The sequence below is a fragment of the Pinus tabuliformis genome, chromosome 9 (genome assembly GCF_031772625.1).
Source record: "Pinus tabuliformis cultivar Carrire ecotype Pingquan chromosome 9, CPIR1, whole genome shotgun sequence".
Taxonomy (NCBI): domain Eukaryota; kingdom Viridiplantae; phylum Streptophyta; class Pinopsida; order Pinales; family Pinaceae; genus Pinus; species Pinus tabuliformis.
Window position 1 is genome coordinate 1,591,739,533 of NC_142307.1, and position 17,806 is coordinate 1,591,757,338.

Consider the following 17,806-nt stretch of genomic DNA (forward strand, 5'->3'; position numbering starts at 1 on the left):
TCATTCATGCTATATTCCTGTCCAATAGGCTTTGTATACCTCACCCCTTTTGATAGATCCAATGGAACAATAACCGTCATATTATTGCATTTGAATATAGATTTCCTTTTCTTCAGATTAATGATATCCATGTTGTCAAACGCCCAATCAAATCCAAGTAACACAGGGTAATGATTACTATCATCTACTATTTTAATCACTTCGAAGTCAATGGTAGTGCGCACTCTGTTAATGGCCATTGTGACATTAGATAACCTTCCTACGGGTAAGATTTTCTGTTGGTTTTCCATCTTCAACTAAATAGTAGACCATTGTAGTTTTGGCTTACCCATCGATTCCCAAGTCTTCCTTGACAAGAAATTGGCCTCAGATCCTAGATCTAAGATAACTTGATCCATGTCATGTTCTCCAATTTGCGCTGTAAGCCTCATTTATTTCCTTGTTCTCTTCTTGTGTCTACGTAGGTTATTCATTGTGCACATCTTGCTCTTTGGTATCTCCCTAGAAGTACATGAGTCTATCAGTTCCTGTAATCCCTCCACAATGGTCTGATTCCTCAAAATCTTTATTCGGGTCTATAGAAAAGACTTCAAAAAATTTTGATCCATCCCTTGTGTCATAATCGATACTATTTTGTAGTTATCTTTCTAAATTAGCCGCGTGATAAAGGTCAAAACCCCATCATCCATAAAGCTTCACCTCGCCTCCATGAATTCTTTCTTTTCCTTTAAGATATCAATTACATGAGAAATTTTCATGGTTTTCCTTATCCATGTGGCTTCAGCTTCATTTTTTCCCTTGGCCTTGCCATTGCCAGTCATGGTCCCACTTCTTGTTACAATGTTGATGCATGCTTTATCTTCTCTTGGCTCAATTGTCATCATTCAGAAATTCATTGCAGACTACTGGTTTTCATTTTCCTCCATATTCACAATGAGGATGGGATATTCTTATATGACATGATCGAAATCCTTACAATAATTACAGGTTGTCGTTGAGTTTTGATAGTCTCTCACAAAGTTTCCTGCATGTCCATAGTTATATCAGATAATCTTGCCTCATACTCGAACAACTTTTCCTCCTCATCCTCGTCCTCATCCTTGAAATCTTCCTCATCCACTGTGCTCACCTTGCTCTTCATGTGCATGTCCTTCGGCCTACAATCTATAACTATCAACAATGCAGTCCATAATTAAGTCATAACTTCAGATGTTTCTCTCATCATGGCCTACTTATCTACAAAAGTTACGAAATAGTAGTTTTGGGGTCTCTATATATTTATGTAACAGATAACAGTCTTCAAAGTGATGCTGACCTCACTTCCTACAAATTTCGCACCACAGACCCAAATTTACTAGATTAGGCACTCCACTTATAATATAATCTCTAAATACTAAGCATTTATCCTTATAGTGACCTTCCACTTTACACTTTATACACCAAACTTATGATCTTTCTGGTCTGACTTCTTTAACTTTTTTCAGATCCTGCAATTCCAGGGTCAACATAGCTAGTTGATTTTGTATATGTTGTACTCGTGCATGAGTATCTCCAATTGGTGAGACTTCCAACTTCATCGCAATCTCCAGTGCTTCAACTTGCATCTCGATCTTTTATTGTGTCAATAGTAACCTAATATGTGGTAATAACGCAGCTATGAACCATTCCTTATGTTGTTATCGGGGTATCTCAAAGATCACTTGGCCCATCAAAACCTTGAATTACTGGTCCAATTCCCACACAGATTCAGTCAATTCTTTCTTGATCTCTTTCAACTGTGTGATACTTTGCGATTTTGATTTTGGATTTTGAACTTTGATACCTAGGCCTTCTTAATTTCATCAAATGTAGCATTCATCTTACTGAAGGATTATTTCATATACCATGTCAACGATCTCTCCCTCAATGACATGAAAAGTTGCACCTTCTTTACATCATCATTGAATAATATGTCTTGCCATCCATACACTGGTAGAAAATGGTTAATTAGTTACTGAAAAAACTAAAATTTACATATAAATGACCATTTTTCAATCGGTGACCAATAGTAGCTAATTTACAGTATCTTATAACACGACCAACTTTTGGTTGTTTTTAACTTTGTCATTAATTGGTTGTCTCAATTTTATCATCTAGTAGAGTAGTATATTTAGTCATTAATTTGGTCATTAATTTAGTCATTGATGTAGTCATTAACTATTGCAATTAATGACCAAATATATTATTATATGATTACCCAAGAAAACCAATTAATGATCAAAATGTTGGTCATGTTATAAGATACTATAAATTAGCTACCAATAGTCATATATATGCAAATTTTAGTCATCATTGGAAACGAATTAATGACCAAAGAAATATGACTAAATTTTAGTCATGTTATAAGATACTGTAAATTAGCTACTAATAGTCATATATATGATAGTCATCATTTATAATCACAAATTTATCATCTATGGTAGTCATTTATCTTTTTTTGTAGTTTCATATTCATTATATAAATGTCTGATTTAGTAATTTCTATTCATTTCATTTAATTTCATTGATAATTATTATAAATTACTAATTTAGTCATATATTCATTTTATTTGTGTTCATTATTAATCAATATAGACTACTAATTTAGTAGTTTTAGATTGTTTTTATGTGTTCATTATTAATCAATGTAAATTAATTAGTATGATTTTGTGACCAAAAAAAATGTTATACAATGCGCATATTCATCTAATATGATAACACAAAGTTACATATGTTAATTACAAGACTAAATGATGTCAAGTGCAAATAAAAATAATTTCAACCACATATTTTATTATATAAAATTTCAAGTATTACAATATGGATTTCCAACTTAACATTGGTTGGACTACAATTTACAAATGAAATATTGTTTCATCATTTCAAAACATTATCACTGTGTTTCCATTGCAAGTGAATTAACCAACTCTAAATATTTGACCATCAATAGATATGTGTGTGTCCTATGGAAGATATTGGGTCTAAGGGTATCACTAGACCGGTTCTCTTCTCTCTCTCATTTTTCATTTGTCGCTCTAGTGTTATTGTTCTCCTCATTCTTCAATTTTTGCTTCTTACCATCAATATTGAGTTCCTCTCTTGAAATTAAAGAAGATACAATGCAGAGTATAAGATATGAGAAACGATGAATACTTGAATATAAACTAAATTATACTATAAACTATTTATACGACATATACCTCAACATCAGCGATGTCAATACCATTTCCCCCCATAAAACAAGAAACTCGAACATTTTTTCTTTAGTTGGGGATAATGGCCATATGACCTATATAAAAAAAGCAAATAAAACATCACCATAGAAAAGAACACCTTAGTAACTTCATTTAATTCAACCTTTAGAGAAAGCTTAGGCACAATCATACCAACTAAGTTACATCTTAAAAAGTTCAAGTTGTAGATAACTTGTTAAAACAAATAATCGGTGTGATGTTTAACCCTTGTCATTTTATTCGCAACATTTCGTTCTCTAACGTGTGAATTTGATCAACTATACAGAAAAGCTATGCTCAAATAACGACATGAAACTAAACTTTTAAATAATCATGAAAATATTTTAACACAAAACAACTAAAAGGATTTCAATTAATATCTTATAGTACTAAACTCATCTTCGAGATTTAAATGTTTTTTAAATGGACATGATACCAAGTATTTTCAATTTCATTGTTAAAAGACAAAACAAAATTGAAAGAAACATTTTTTATACAATCAAATAATAAAGAGAGGATAAAATGGAATGAACATTGCAGTTATAAGAATTTTTTTTACCTATCCACCATTGTCTTGTCTAGAATTCCTAAAACATTTGCTTCGTGCCAAAAATAACTATGAGGTGAAAGAATCACAACATTAAAAACCATAATATTCCCTACTAGAAACATTTCCAAATTCGATGGCTCAGGTGCCTGAAGGATCTCCAACAATAAATGAATCATATGCAAGACATGCTCTGCATTATCTCCCCATCCTTTTTCCAATCCCATTTCTTGTAACCTACCCAAATTAGAGTCATGTAACAATCAAATGAAGGCATTGACAATTTTTTAATCTTTTATATCTATAAACTTCGAATATGATTTGTTTCAGGAACATATTAATTCATATTTAAAGCCTTCTTGTCATGAGAAGGTATCAATAAAGTAGGACATAAAAAAAATTGACCTTAATGAAGTTCTCAAACAATTCCTACAATATCAATATTTTTCTTTCAATGATATCTTGGGTATAAAAAATAAAATATCTACAAAATAAAAATCCATATATTACTTGTGTTCAAACTCTGTATATGGTGTATTCATAGGTAACTTTTAATATGTTCTTCTGCCTTTACCAAAGTAAATTGTAGCTTGGTTAAACTCTATATCCTTTCATTCAACATCAATTTTTGCAAGATAAATGTCACACATTATTCTTTTCCATTTCTCAACATGCTACAAATGATAAATTGAAAGTCACATAAAACCAAGAGAAAACTTTTTTTCTAACCAAAACAAACAAACAAATAGTGCCTCTAATAAAAATTCACACCTCAGAAATTACTTTGCCATGTGCATGGGCTAAAGTTGAGATTCTTTGAACCATATTTAGGTCATACTTAATGGGATATTTGTATGTTTACCATGATTTCAATTTGGTGTTAAAAGAAATATATAAATCCAGGTTATTATCAGTGAAATTCAAGTATAATTCAAAAAAAATAACATCATTGCAAGGTTGTGGAGAGAGAAACATCTTCATAATTAGGATTCTCTATTTTAATTTGATTTTAATTGAGTTTGTATTTGAATATATAATTTTCTCTAAAGAAGTGAAATAGAAAGATGAGAATCGAAATAGCCCAGACAATCCCAAACCTTCCTTTCCTGGTTATCCATACCTATCTCCTAGCCTTGTTAAAATAATGTGCTTTAAATTATTCAAAGAGTAGAATGAATTTTCTACAAAAAAATTGTGGTCATCATGATATTAATTATAATCTCCACAAATAAAGTTGTCAATTGGGTTTATCTCTAGTGATTGTGAGGAATGATTGTTATCCGTCCTACCTAGTTTCAATTTCCATAAGTGAAATGTTGAGCTTATAACAAGAATATTGGTGTAACGACATTGAACCTTGTTGTTGACTAGAATTCAGCAACATAAATATTTTGGTCACCATTCTTTCTAATTCACTCCAAAAACAATTGGCCAATTGTTACATAAGTGATGTCATAGTTGAAACTTGTGAATTATTTCCTATCATATGGCTTGTTTCATCTTGGCATTCATCTTCCTTACCAAAACATTCGACTTATTTTTTCATGTATTCAATAAAAAACATACGTGGTATTGACAGAGTCAATTCAATTAATTCACCCATTTCCAACTTTTGACAAGGACCACTAAGGATTTTGTGATTCACTCTTGGCCTCAACTCCTCTTCTATTGGCAAACCATTAGATGTAAAAAGTGAACTACCATAAGTTATTTTGTTGATTAAATCCTTCACAATCAAATTTGGAGGTAGTTCTTGCACATTCATCTATTTAACAATAATAAGCAATCCTTTATTTGTCAAATCTATATGATGGTAGAAATTTCAAACAAAATACATAAAAAATTGTGTAAAAGATTATAAAATGAATTTCAAAACAATCAAATTGCAAAGCAACTACATCATAATATGGTATTTTTAAGAATACCATACCCACTTTATCATCTTACTGATAAGAAGGAGACTATGGTTTGTGCCACATGATGGCCTACAAAATTTATCCATATGTGGACAACCATGTTTATGGGAAGGGAAAGGGCAAGGTGGTCTCATGTCTGCATCCTAGGAGATAACATTAGTTTTGTGTATATAATCTCAGTATTCCACATTAGTACCCATCATGCCCACTCAACCATCTGAACAATGAAGGAAGGGTGTGTTTCCTCACCCTCCTTGTACCTCGAATATGCAACAACTCCAAACTCAAATTGCTGATGCATTTCTTTATTCTATATTTCCAATGGAAAACCATCATCCCAAAAAACAATAGTATGCAAATACTGATACCTAAAGCATTTGGACCACAACAATTGTTAGGAGAGTGTTGAAGAGGTAAATCCCCTCTACGGATAGAGGCGATCCCTACTAGCCCAGCAAGGGTCTAGCAACAATCACACAATGCTGCCACGCATGTTCCTAATTGCAATTAAACAAGAGGTAAAGAACACCTACTTGGATTCCCGCGCTGTCGTTTGACGAAGGGATGTTGTCTTCGCTCCTTCGCTTCAGCTGGTCACAATCCTCCGCGATCCCCGCAAATGGATACCTGCACACACGAAGAGGGAACAAACGCAAGCGTGAAATCTAATAAAAGCAACCATACATCAGTCAGAAAAGACGTAATTCACGTTTAACCATTGCATAAACAAGTGAGAATGGAACAATAATAGCAGTCATCTATTATTAATCAGAATAGAGAAGAGTACAACCAAATGTTCTGACGTCGGTAACCTTCTCAAGAGGGGCCAGTCAGCATGTATCTCAAGAATTCACCTTTGAAGATGATTCTCCCAAGACAAACAACTCTCTCTCTCACACAAAAGTCACAAACAACCTTCCCTAAGCAATCAATCACTTCCACACCTAGCACACCAAACCTATAGCAGCAATTTGAGCACTACAAGCTCTGTACAATCCAAGCTATTCCAAGCTAAGTCTAACTATGTCCAACTAGCTGCTCATGGTAATGGTGGAAGTTTATATAGGAGAATGAGCCTCCTAAAAGCGTGGAAGGATGAGCTTATCTTCAAGGGAAGTTATTGGAAAGGGTCGAACAGACATGCCATAGAAGGGAGTCGACAGTCACAAAGCTAACAACCAAGCCTGGAGGGATCTGGAAGGCAGGTTGTTTGAACAAATTCGCCTAAACTGGATCAGTGCGGATTATAGGGAAACTGTCGCGCTGTCGGTGCATCTCGATAACTGAAGAAGTCATGTCAGCACGAAAGCACACGGAAAAGGCGCGCTGTGGACCATCGCGGAAAAGTGATGTTCTTCCGCGCTGGCAGCGCACAACATATACTGGAAGGCGCCTGTCATCGCGGTTATTTTAGGAACAGATGCGCTGATGAACAAAACTTTGGAAAAATGGGTTTTTAAGCCAGTTCAGGGAGCAAGCACTTAGTGATTGTGAATTCTGGGCACAGCAAGGTGACTGACAGGAAGGCAGTGATAAATTACTGTGTAACAGATGCCCCCTAAAGCATGAAGACCGAGAGAGTGGGAGGGGTGAAATGCTTTACAACACATGCCGAACTGGAACACCACCAAGAAGGACCGAAAATCTCTGACAATCAAGTACATGCAGTCTAGGCATGGGCGTAGCCATCCAAAATACATGCGAGAATGGTTTGTGGAATGGACGCAGCCACCCAGTCAAAGAGACCAAAAACCGATAAGGTATGGTCGCAGCCATCCATGAAGACTCAGGTATGGGCGCAGCCATCCATCAATGAGTTATGTAATGATCATCCACAAATCGCAACCTGGGCCATAAAAAGACAGGGATCCAGGGTCTTGCGCTCCGTCCCGATCCGAACGAAGTACAAGTTCAAGCATGTGAATACATGGGTTGAAGTCGAACATGCATGAACATCGTCTGATTACCAGTCAATGATGAAAACTGTTAACAGACGCGAGAGGTACCACCAATAATGACAATGGCCCTCAAGGTACTATAGGTACATTCCGCGGTATGTGAATCAATGAGCTGGTGTCGAACACCCACGGAATCATTCGATCGGAGGCCAATGATGTAAACCTCGCGTCGAACACGAAGAACCTGCCATTAGGGCATGCAGGCTCTAAGGCACCTGAAAGGAGTCTCTAAGTCACTTTCCCGGATAATGAGTTGGAGTCGACGGGAAGGGACCTTGATCGAAGGTGGGCCATAATGGTTCCCACATCATCGACACGAGGCAGAGGTATAATAATTTGTGTGAGATAGCGAACGAGGTTGCATTGTGGCAGAAGACAACTTCTCTTGAACATGTGACGGCACTATAACGGGTTTGGCAGTACTTGACATCAAATGAGCAGAGGATATGGTAATGATGGCAATGAGCAAATGAGAGGCCAAATAGGATATCCCAAACCCATGGAGGCTAGTGAAAACAAGATGAGATGACCCCACCCAGACACGAAACAACAGAGTGCCATGTTCAAGAGCGACGTACTGCCGACACGACTGTAATCATAGTTCAATTTTCCCCACCATTTCTGGCAGGTACCCCGATTATTTTTGGATGACAAGCTTGACGGGGATAGCATATGCTTGATGTGTGTCATTTCGACAATACCCGATGTCATTGAGTGTTTAACGAGCCTGACAAAGGAAAAACTCGGCCTCTTTTCTTGTTTCGAGAGTCTGAAAAGAATGCGGAAAAGGAGACTCCAGGGGGGGTCCTTTTTCGTAAAGTTGTGTCTCTCGAGCCCGAAAAAGTATAAAACAATGCCCGAAAGAACCGCCCGACCATTTCGATCGAGGAGTACTTTTTGTAAATAGTAACTTCGACCTGAAAAAGCAAAAAAGCAGTCAGAAGTACGTCGTTTTGGAGCCAATAACGAGTTCGAAACGACAAAAACCCGGCAATCTTTTTGAGTTTAAACGGTCGAAAAAAGAGCTTTAAAAGTGACTGCCTCTCGTTCCGTTAACGAGTCGAGAGGGGGACTCGGCAATCTTTTCATCTTTAAACGGTCAGAAAAGAGCTGAAAGCAGACCTCCATTTTTATTCTCTTTAACGAGTCAAAAAGGGAAAAATACTCAACAATCTTTTCATATTTTATGAGTCAGAAAAGAGCTTAAAGGTGACTCATCCTAGAGGAACGAGTGGTATAAAGGGTAGCAACTGGTTCCGACAATGGTGGAACTGTTCAAAACATGTAATGGTTAAGAGGCTGGCTAATAAAACCACTCATCGCTGCGGTTCCTCAGGAAAGGATAAACAACCGAGTGAGAGCATATGATCGGCCAAAGAGATGGTGGCGATGGAATGAAAACAACCAAGGCTCATCTAGCAGAATTCAGCGGATAAAAATGGCAATCATGAGATGTAAATCGGGTATGGGTTCATTTTTACACAAGCTTGAACCGTGGAGAACTCTGCTCGGATTCGGTTTCATGTTTACACAAGCTTGAAACGAAAAACTATGCTTGTTATAAGTTCGCATGCCCCCAGCATAATGACGCAAATCGAGGTACATGCCCCCCAAGCTTCATTGCATTCAACAAAGTGGATGGAATGAAGGTTCACTTTCGAGATCTTGGAAAGACTCGACTGGGATTTGACGAGATCTTAATCAAAGACTCGATCTGAGAAGGGAGTTGTTTCATTTTTTTTTTTAATGAGGTTGACACAGTAAAAGAACTATCCTCATAACCCTTGTTGCATTTTTTAACGAGGTCGCCACAAGATCAAAACTATCCTCGGACACCTAGTTGCATTTTTTAAGGAGCTTGACACAGGGAAGTGAACTATGCTCCGACCAGACCCAGTTTCATTTTTTAAGGAGCTTGACACCAGAAAGGAACTATGCTCCGACCAGACCCAGTTTCATTTTTTAAGGAGCTTGACACCGGAAAGGAACTATGCTCCGACCAGACCCAGTTTCATTTTTTAAGGAGCTTGACACCGGAAAGGAACTATGCTCCAACCAGACCCAGTTTCATTTTTTAAGGAGCTTGACACAAGATCAGGAACTATGCTCCAACCAGACCCAGTTTCATTTTTTAAGGAGCTTGACACCGAAAAGGAACTATGCTCCAACCAGACCCAGTTTCATTTTTTAAGGATCTTGACACAAGATCAGGAACTATGCTCCAACCAGACCCCATCATAATGAATGGGAAGTGGAGGCCCCCAAGAAAGTGGCTCCGGAGGGAAGGCCGACATCTTGGAAATCAGGACCTAATGCCCCCAGGACACTATGCACGATGGTGTCATCACTGGGTAAGGGCACAGGGTAGGTGGCCACGTAGTTGATTTGCGGTGAGACAGATGCAACTTGTGGATGAAAACCAGGGGGGAAGGATGAGTGCACCGGAGGGGCTTGTGGACGAACGAACGATAATTTATCGAACGTCACGATTCTTCCATCGTGTGGAAAACAAACCACACGGAAAAGTGAAGAAACAAGGGCTCCCATGGCATACACATAATCACGACCAAGGAGAAGACTGAAGTCTAAAGAACCTTGGGTAACTGAGACGTCTATATAGACAGTCTTGCCTCCCAAAGTAATAGGAAACTTTGGAAGGATCCCTAATGGCTGACTCGTTCCTCCATCAAACGCGGTGAGATGCGGCGCGACAGGTACAAGCGATGGGGAACCCAAAGCTCGCCAAGTAGTAACGGGCATGAGACTAACCAATGCTCCTTCGTCTAACACAGTGCCGGGCAGTGCCTTATTGCAAGCATAGGCGGTGACCCAGAAAGGCACATGGGACGGAAGGGGAGGGGCAGTCAAACGACTCAAATCAAAGGAGATGACCGAACTACTTGGTGGGGGAACCATATGGTTGCCCCCCTGCTCGGAAAGAACCGAATCTAAATTCTTCGGAGAGGTTTCAGGAGAACCTTTATCAAGCTCAGGAGAATCTGAGGAGACGAGAAGAACATGAGAATTTTGCTCTTCCGAAACAGAGTGGTTGAGAGGAGGTGAACTCGAATCAACACCCTTTCTGACCAATGGCGGGTCTGGAACAGGCTGGGAACAGGCAAGTTCGGGAAGAGTGGCCTGGACAAAAGGGGAATCTGAAGCGATCTCTTTGTGAACAGGGGCGCGATCTACAGTTGTAGAAAGACGTTGATAATCGGCGGGAAATGGATTCGGAGGAGCAACAAGACTTTCCAACACAGCAGAGGCTTTATCCATGAGTGGACAAAGGTGAATCTGATGTTTGCCTTCACAAAGTCGACAGGGGATTCGAAGCTTCCCTTTCTTTTTACCATTCCCAACTGATGAGGTAGCATCGCCATGATCATCAGTGGACGATGAAGGGTGGGCCGGATCGTGAGACCAAACTTCTAATACCCTGGGGATGCCAGGACAATCATGAAGCAGATGGTCCTCCCTGCATAATCGACAAGGAAACTTAACCTTCCGCGGAGGAGCAGAAGGTGACCCGACTTCAGGTGTGCTGGAGTGGATAGCTGGACTTGAGAGGGGGACTGTGTGTGTAGGCTCTCCCTTAGGGGACTTCTTATTCTTGGTCTTCCTCTTCTTCTTCTTAGCCACCTGGTTACTCACATCGAGAATTTCACCAGGCGAAGTACAAGAGGATGACGTAGAAGTAGGCGTCGAAGGGGAGAGATCCACCTTAGGATCAACATGATGTTGTTCAGGTGGAGGGACTGATGGACTAACAGCCGATACGGTAGGGACCAAAGAGGTTGAAAACAACCAAACAGGCAACCCAACAGTTAACCCTGGCAGGGACAACGTTGCCATATACGGAGCACCAACATTCCCAAGAGGAGGGAAGTGACCTGGATTCCCATCAGAGGGGGAACCTGGGTTAGTGAATCCTGGAAAAGTTGCCATAGCAAACGAACATGAAACCTACTCAAGCTAACGCACACAAGACCTAAGCAGGAAATGTTATCGCGGCCGAATAAATTTTTAAGACATTGGAATTAGACTTGACCTTTTCATGTTTCAAGAGTCAAGAAAAGGACAAAAAGATGACTCCAGTCTCCTTCGAATGTTTAATGAGCACGAAGTGACAAGACGCTCATAGGAACCTTTTCGTTTAGGGAGTCCGAAAAGGATCAAAAGTGACTGCTCTGGAATTCTAGGTAGAGGGTGTGCCAAACTTTTCGCAAAACCACAGAATACTTTTTAGGGTACGGGTGGTCGATCTTCGTGAATGCTGTGTTCACTGCATTGCGAATCGTTGGGCGGCCGACTCGGCTTCCTATGGATAAAGGATAAAAACCTAGTGGGGTCTCCCTATATACGCGACGGTACGTGGGAGCGCAGTCCGTGTTAGACCACTATCGAGTCACAGAAGGAGGAATCACCCAACCTAATGTGAAACAACAGTGACTATGTTTAAAGACGCCGGAACACGTCTCTAACCTAGACCTCTAGATGTTTGCGTTTAGTTCCAATGTGTTTTTAGATTCATTCGGTTCATTTTATAGTTGATCTTGAGATTAAGTTTCGATTTCAGGTCCTATCATATGTTCTCTCACAATTACCTAGATGCAAACTACATGCCAAAGAGAATCATTTTGTTCGATGAATTCTAGCTATGGAAGGGTAAAGAGATTTCAATCAAACAAAACGAACACAAGCAATCAAACAGCCTAATGCAACTGAAAGCGAGGAAAGGAAACTTTTTCTTTTGAAAATGCAAATCAATGAAACATTCTTTTCCTTTTCAATTTTTAAAAGCAAAGCCACTAGTTTGATTTTCTTTCAATGACACAAAGCATCTACAATAATTTGGAGGAACTAGAACACGAAGCAAACATGAAATTGCCTAATGAAAGCACACAAAGTTCCCAAAACATCCAACAAAGATTTTCAAATCGACGAGAAAATCAAGTTCCGCACGAGCTATGTGATCTAAGCCCGGCAAGACAAGCAAGGATTGAAACAAGGGGGAAGCGAGAGTGAACTGATCGATCCAAACAATCGTAATCTATGCTTGGTAGTGAAGAAATCGAATCAACATAAAAAGTGGTTCAATAATCGACACTAAAAATCAACCAGCAACAAGCAGTGGAAAAGCCTCAAGCAAATCAATAAGAGGGTTGTGGATGAACCTTGAATAGACAAGTAACCCAAGCAAATGGTTTCTCGATGAAACTTCTAAAGGGCTAGGTCACATGGTCACAAGACTCACTCGAATGAAATCAAAGAGAGAGCATCCCTTAACCAAAAGCAATCAAAACAAGCTAATGAGGGACAAGAAACAATAGGGGATAAGAAAGATTGATGAATTCAGGAGATAAAGCTATAAAAACAACGTTTTAGGAATCAGCGCAAGTTTTACACCGAGAACCCGAGATGATCAAGGGTCAGCGCAACTTTTACACAGGCCACCTGAGCTGTCAGCGCGACTTTTGCCCAAAAAACCGAGCTGATCTCAGAAAAACACAGTCGTCGCGGAATTAAGCTAGAAACCCAAGGTCAGCGCGGGTAGAAAGCTAGCAAGTGGCGCTGACATCGCGACTATACACGTCTTTTCCGCGCTGATCCGATTTTCCGGGATCGTCGCGACTGTTAGGCGTATTTACGCGATGAACAGGATGTTGCAAAAGGGTGAGCGCGATGTCAGCGCGACTGTTAAAATTAAATCCGCGATGGAGCTCAAAAATAGTGACAGGCAAATCAAAACTCCCAAATCAAAACAGCCAATCTTTCAATCAAACCGGGGCATTTCCCAGATCAACCCAGGAAACGCAAAAAACTGATAATTAATCCCCAATTTCAAAAAGAGAGCAATCAAATTCAAACACAAAGATGGACTCAAGAGACAAAAAGGCTTATCCCCAGCGGAGTCGCCAAATTGTTGGAGAGGTAAATCCCCTCTACGGATAGAGGCGATCCCTACTAGCCCAGCAAGGGTCTAGCAACAATCACACAATGCTGCCACGCATGTTCCTAATTGCAATTAAACAAGAGGTAAAGAACACCTACTTGGATTCCCGCGCTGTCGTTTGACGAAGGGATGTTGTCTTCGCTCCTTCGCTCCATCTGGTCACAATCCTCCGCGATCCCCGCAAATGGATACCTGCACACACGAAGAGGGAACAAACGCAAGCGTGAAATCTAATAAAAGCAACCATACATCAGTCAGAAAAGACGTAATTCATGTTTAACCATTGCATAAACAAGTGAGAATGGAACAATAATAGCAGTCATCTATTATTAATCAGAATAGAGAAGAGTACAACCAAATGTTCTGACGTCGGTAACCTTCTCAAGAGGGGCCAGTCAACATGTATCTCAAGCATTCACCTTTGAAGATGATTCTCCCAAGACAAACAACTCTCTCTCTCACACAAAAGTCACAAACAACCTTCCCTAAGAAATCAATCACTTCCACACCTAGCACACCAAACCTATAGCAGCAATTTGAGCACTACAAGCTCTGTACAATCCAAGCTATTCCAAGCTAAGTCTAACTATGTCCAACTAGCTGCTCATGGTAATGGTGGAAGTTTATATAGGAGAATGAGCCTCCTAAAAGCGTGGAAGGATGAGCTTATCTTCAAGGAAAGTTATTGGAAAGGGTCGAACAGACATGCCATAGAAGGGAGTCGACAGTCACAAAGCTAACAACCAAGCCTGGAGGGATCTGGAAGGCAGGTTGTTTGAACAAATTCGCCTAAACTGGATCAGCGCAGATTATAGGGAAACTGCCGCGCTGTCGGCGCATCTCGATAACTGAAGAAGTCATGTCAGCGCGGAAGCACACGGAAAAGGCGCGCTGTGGACCATCGCGGAAAAGTGATGTTCTTCCACGCTGGCAGCGCACAGCATGTACTGGAAGGCGCCTGTCATCGCGGTTATTTTAGGAACAGACGCGCTGATGAACAAAACTTTGGAAAAATGGGTTTTTAAGCCAGTTCAGGGAGCAAGCACTTAGTGATTGTGAATTCTGGGCACAGCAGGGTGACTGACAGGAAGGCAGTGATAAATTACTGTGTAACAGAGAGTAATTCAAAAAGTCCCATTGCTTTGTGCTTAACCTAATATACAAATGACACAACTTCAATAGAACGGAATGATGAATATCCCAAATCAAGGAAAGCATAAAATATATATCCTTTGCATACACAAATCTAGTGGTAAATTTAAATTCCTATATTTGGGGAGTGGTAGCAATGAAAAAATTTTCAAAGAGGATGTTGATGAATGATGTAAGTAGAAGCATCTGTTATCCAACATATCCAATGGAATTAAAAAAAATATCAATATCTTATTATGAAATAGTGAAAATTATGACACTGCCACCATGCAAAGCATGCCAATATACCACCATGAAAAACTTGCCGATATGATTGGAGATATTCCATTTAAGTTGTACATTCTCCTACAAAACCTAAAAAATGTCATCCACATATTTGCAACAATTTTTTTGAATGCCCTCTTTCACGAGGTATTTCAACATCTAATTTTCTACTTCATAATGTATGATGATCATCAAGAAGGGGTTTCTTAAAACAACCTCCCTTGCCTATACTACCACTATATGATCTCCCGTGTCATAATTTATTGACCTACTCAAAGATCAAGCCTTTCATCTAAGGAACAAAATAAAGGACAAAAGGGAATGCAACCCTGCAATGGCGATGAATACTATAAATGTTTTTGATGTGCCCAAAAATTCAATCAAAGATAGGAATCTCTCTTAAACAATCAAATTAAATATCCGGTGAACCATTGCAGTAATGCCTCCACACATACTTCTATATTTTGAAGGATAAATTTTGGAATTGATTTTCCATGGAGATGATCCCATGCCAGGCTAGAAGAAATCTATATATATAGCCAAGCCACGAATAACAAGACAAAGATAGGGAGAGTTGAGGGAGCAGGGGCGAGGTGGCTGAACCCTAACTGCCTCTACCCCTGGTTTGTGTCTTTCCTTTGTTTCTTGACCCAATACTCGGGACTTCCCGACTTTCTGTCAATGTTGTTTCCTATTTTTGGGGTGATTATTGTGCAAAGGTTGTTCATTTCCATGCCTACATGGGGTAGGAACCGGGGTTTATGTTTCCACTAGTGCGTGTCATTCATGATCCAATTGGAGCGACCTGTCACTATCGACACCTTCTTCTTCTGGTGTAGCGCTTTTATTGTCATTGTGGGTTCCATTGGGGTTTATGTCCTATTTCTGCCACCCTGTTTCTGAGTCTGGCTTTTGGTTGGCCATAGCTACGTTTTTCACTTGCGTCATTATATATTGGGGAGTTGAGGGAGTGGGGATGAGGTGGTTGACCATAGCTGACTTTTCCTCTGGTTCATTTCTTCCCTTTTTTCTTAAGTAGGCCTTCAAGGCTTACTATTGACATTGTTCTTGGGTGCTTGTTCACCATGGGTGCCTATCTGGTGTAGCAATTTTTTGGGTTTTCCATTATGGTTGTGGCAAGTTCCATTGCAGTTTATGCCTTGTTCCTTCTGCTGCCTTGTTTCTGGGCTTTTTGTTTCGGATTACTTGGATGGCTTGTGCCTAGGATATATTTTGGACTTTTTTAGTTTGTTTCCATAGCTGCATGTATGCACCTATGTCACAAGTTGTCTGCTGCCTTTTGTTACCTTGGGGTTTTTCAACCCGTTTGGTAAATGATTTGACGCCTATTTTGTTTAGTCATAACAACACAGAAAGTGGCTTATGACCACTATTACTACATATGCTATCATCATCTACAACATGTAACTTTTAGGTATCAATGAAAATTATGATTTTCCCAGGGGAAAAAAACAAGCCAACCATAGCTAATTGGACCCACATCACTTTACCAAGAGAAAAAATGATGGGAATAGTATTGCTTGGATTTTGGCCTTTTTATTAATGAGGTCTGAGGGCATTAGTTCTACTAGAGACCCCAATATGACAAACCTAAGCAAAAATGGGTCCTTGGTAGTTAAGGTATCATACTCTGTTGAACTCAACACTAAACGGAGGCACTGTTGGCTATATAGGGCTACCAAAATAATGATTTTTAAACCCTTTATGATCGGTAAAGCCCTAGGACTTGCAACAGTACCCCTACTAAGAAGGATTGAAATTCAAAATAGTTTAGGTAGAAGGCAAGGGTTTCATGCCATAAGGACAAAATATTTTGATCGCAAGGCTAATTATTTTCTTGATCATGCTACCGGAATGGGATATATTTCAGCAGACTCAGTCTCATGGAAGCTCAACATTGAAATTTGTCAAGAACAAAAACAATGTGTTTACACTTAGAAAGTTAATTCTAATAATCTTGCCACTATTTGTAATGTGTTGATGGGACATCATCGGGATACACTGGAGGAATTATCATCTAAATTGATTCCATGTGTTGTAATTGAAGTATTGATTGAAATCCAGGATAATGTTGGATTGGCATTGCAATTATTCACATGGTTAGGAAAAACAATATATTTAGCAAACTATACAACTTCACATAACTCTAATTCATATATTGAAAATGGAAGAGTTGTACAATGATGCACAGACTGTAATGGATCATTTTTTTATTACTCGCAAAGATCAAACCTTAATTTCGAGCATTAATTTCTACATATTCAGGCTATTCAGTACCTATAGTCCTTAACAAGTTCAAAAAGACTTGTGAACAATGTCAAATGATGCCAAAAGTCATTGACATATTACAAGTCTTTGAAAGTGACATTCATTATTGCAATATACTTCTTAAAGCTTTAGATCATATGTAAAAACTAGAATTAGTGATGGAAATATCTAAATAATTGCAAGAAAGTGGATTTTGTTCTGCTAATACTTGGAATTATGTTGTTGAAACTTTTTGTTGTAGGGTAAGCTACTAGAAGCCCTAAAAATTATATAAACCATCCACCAAACAAGATGTGTTCCTAAATTTTGTACCTATGATCTATGATTTACTTATTGATGGATACTGCAGGAAAAGTAGAGTGACAGAGGCTCTTGATCTTGTGAATGATCTCATTTCACAAGGAGTCTTTGTGCCTCAAATTAAAACTTACAATGCATTTATCAAAGGTCTTTGTGGGATAAGTAATTTGAAGGAT

General features: G+C 39.1%; 1 pseudogene; it reads right to left on the bottom strand.

The window, feature by feature from the left end:
* Positions 1-1,012: 1,012 nt before the first annotated feature.
* LOC149154823 (uncharacterized) overlaps positions 1,013-17,806 on the bottom strand; it is a 126,322-nt pseudogene continuing 109,528 nt past the window's right edge.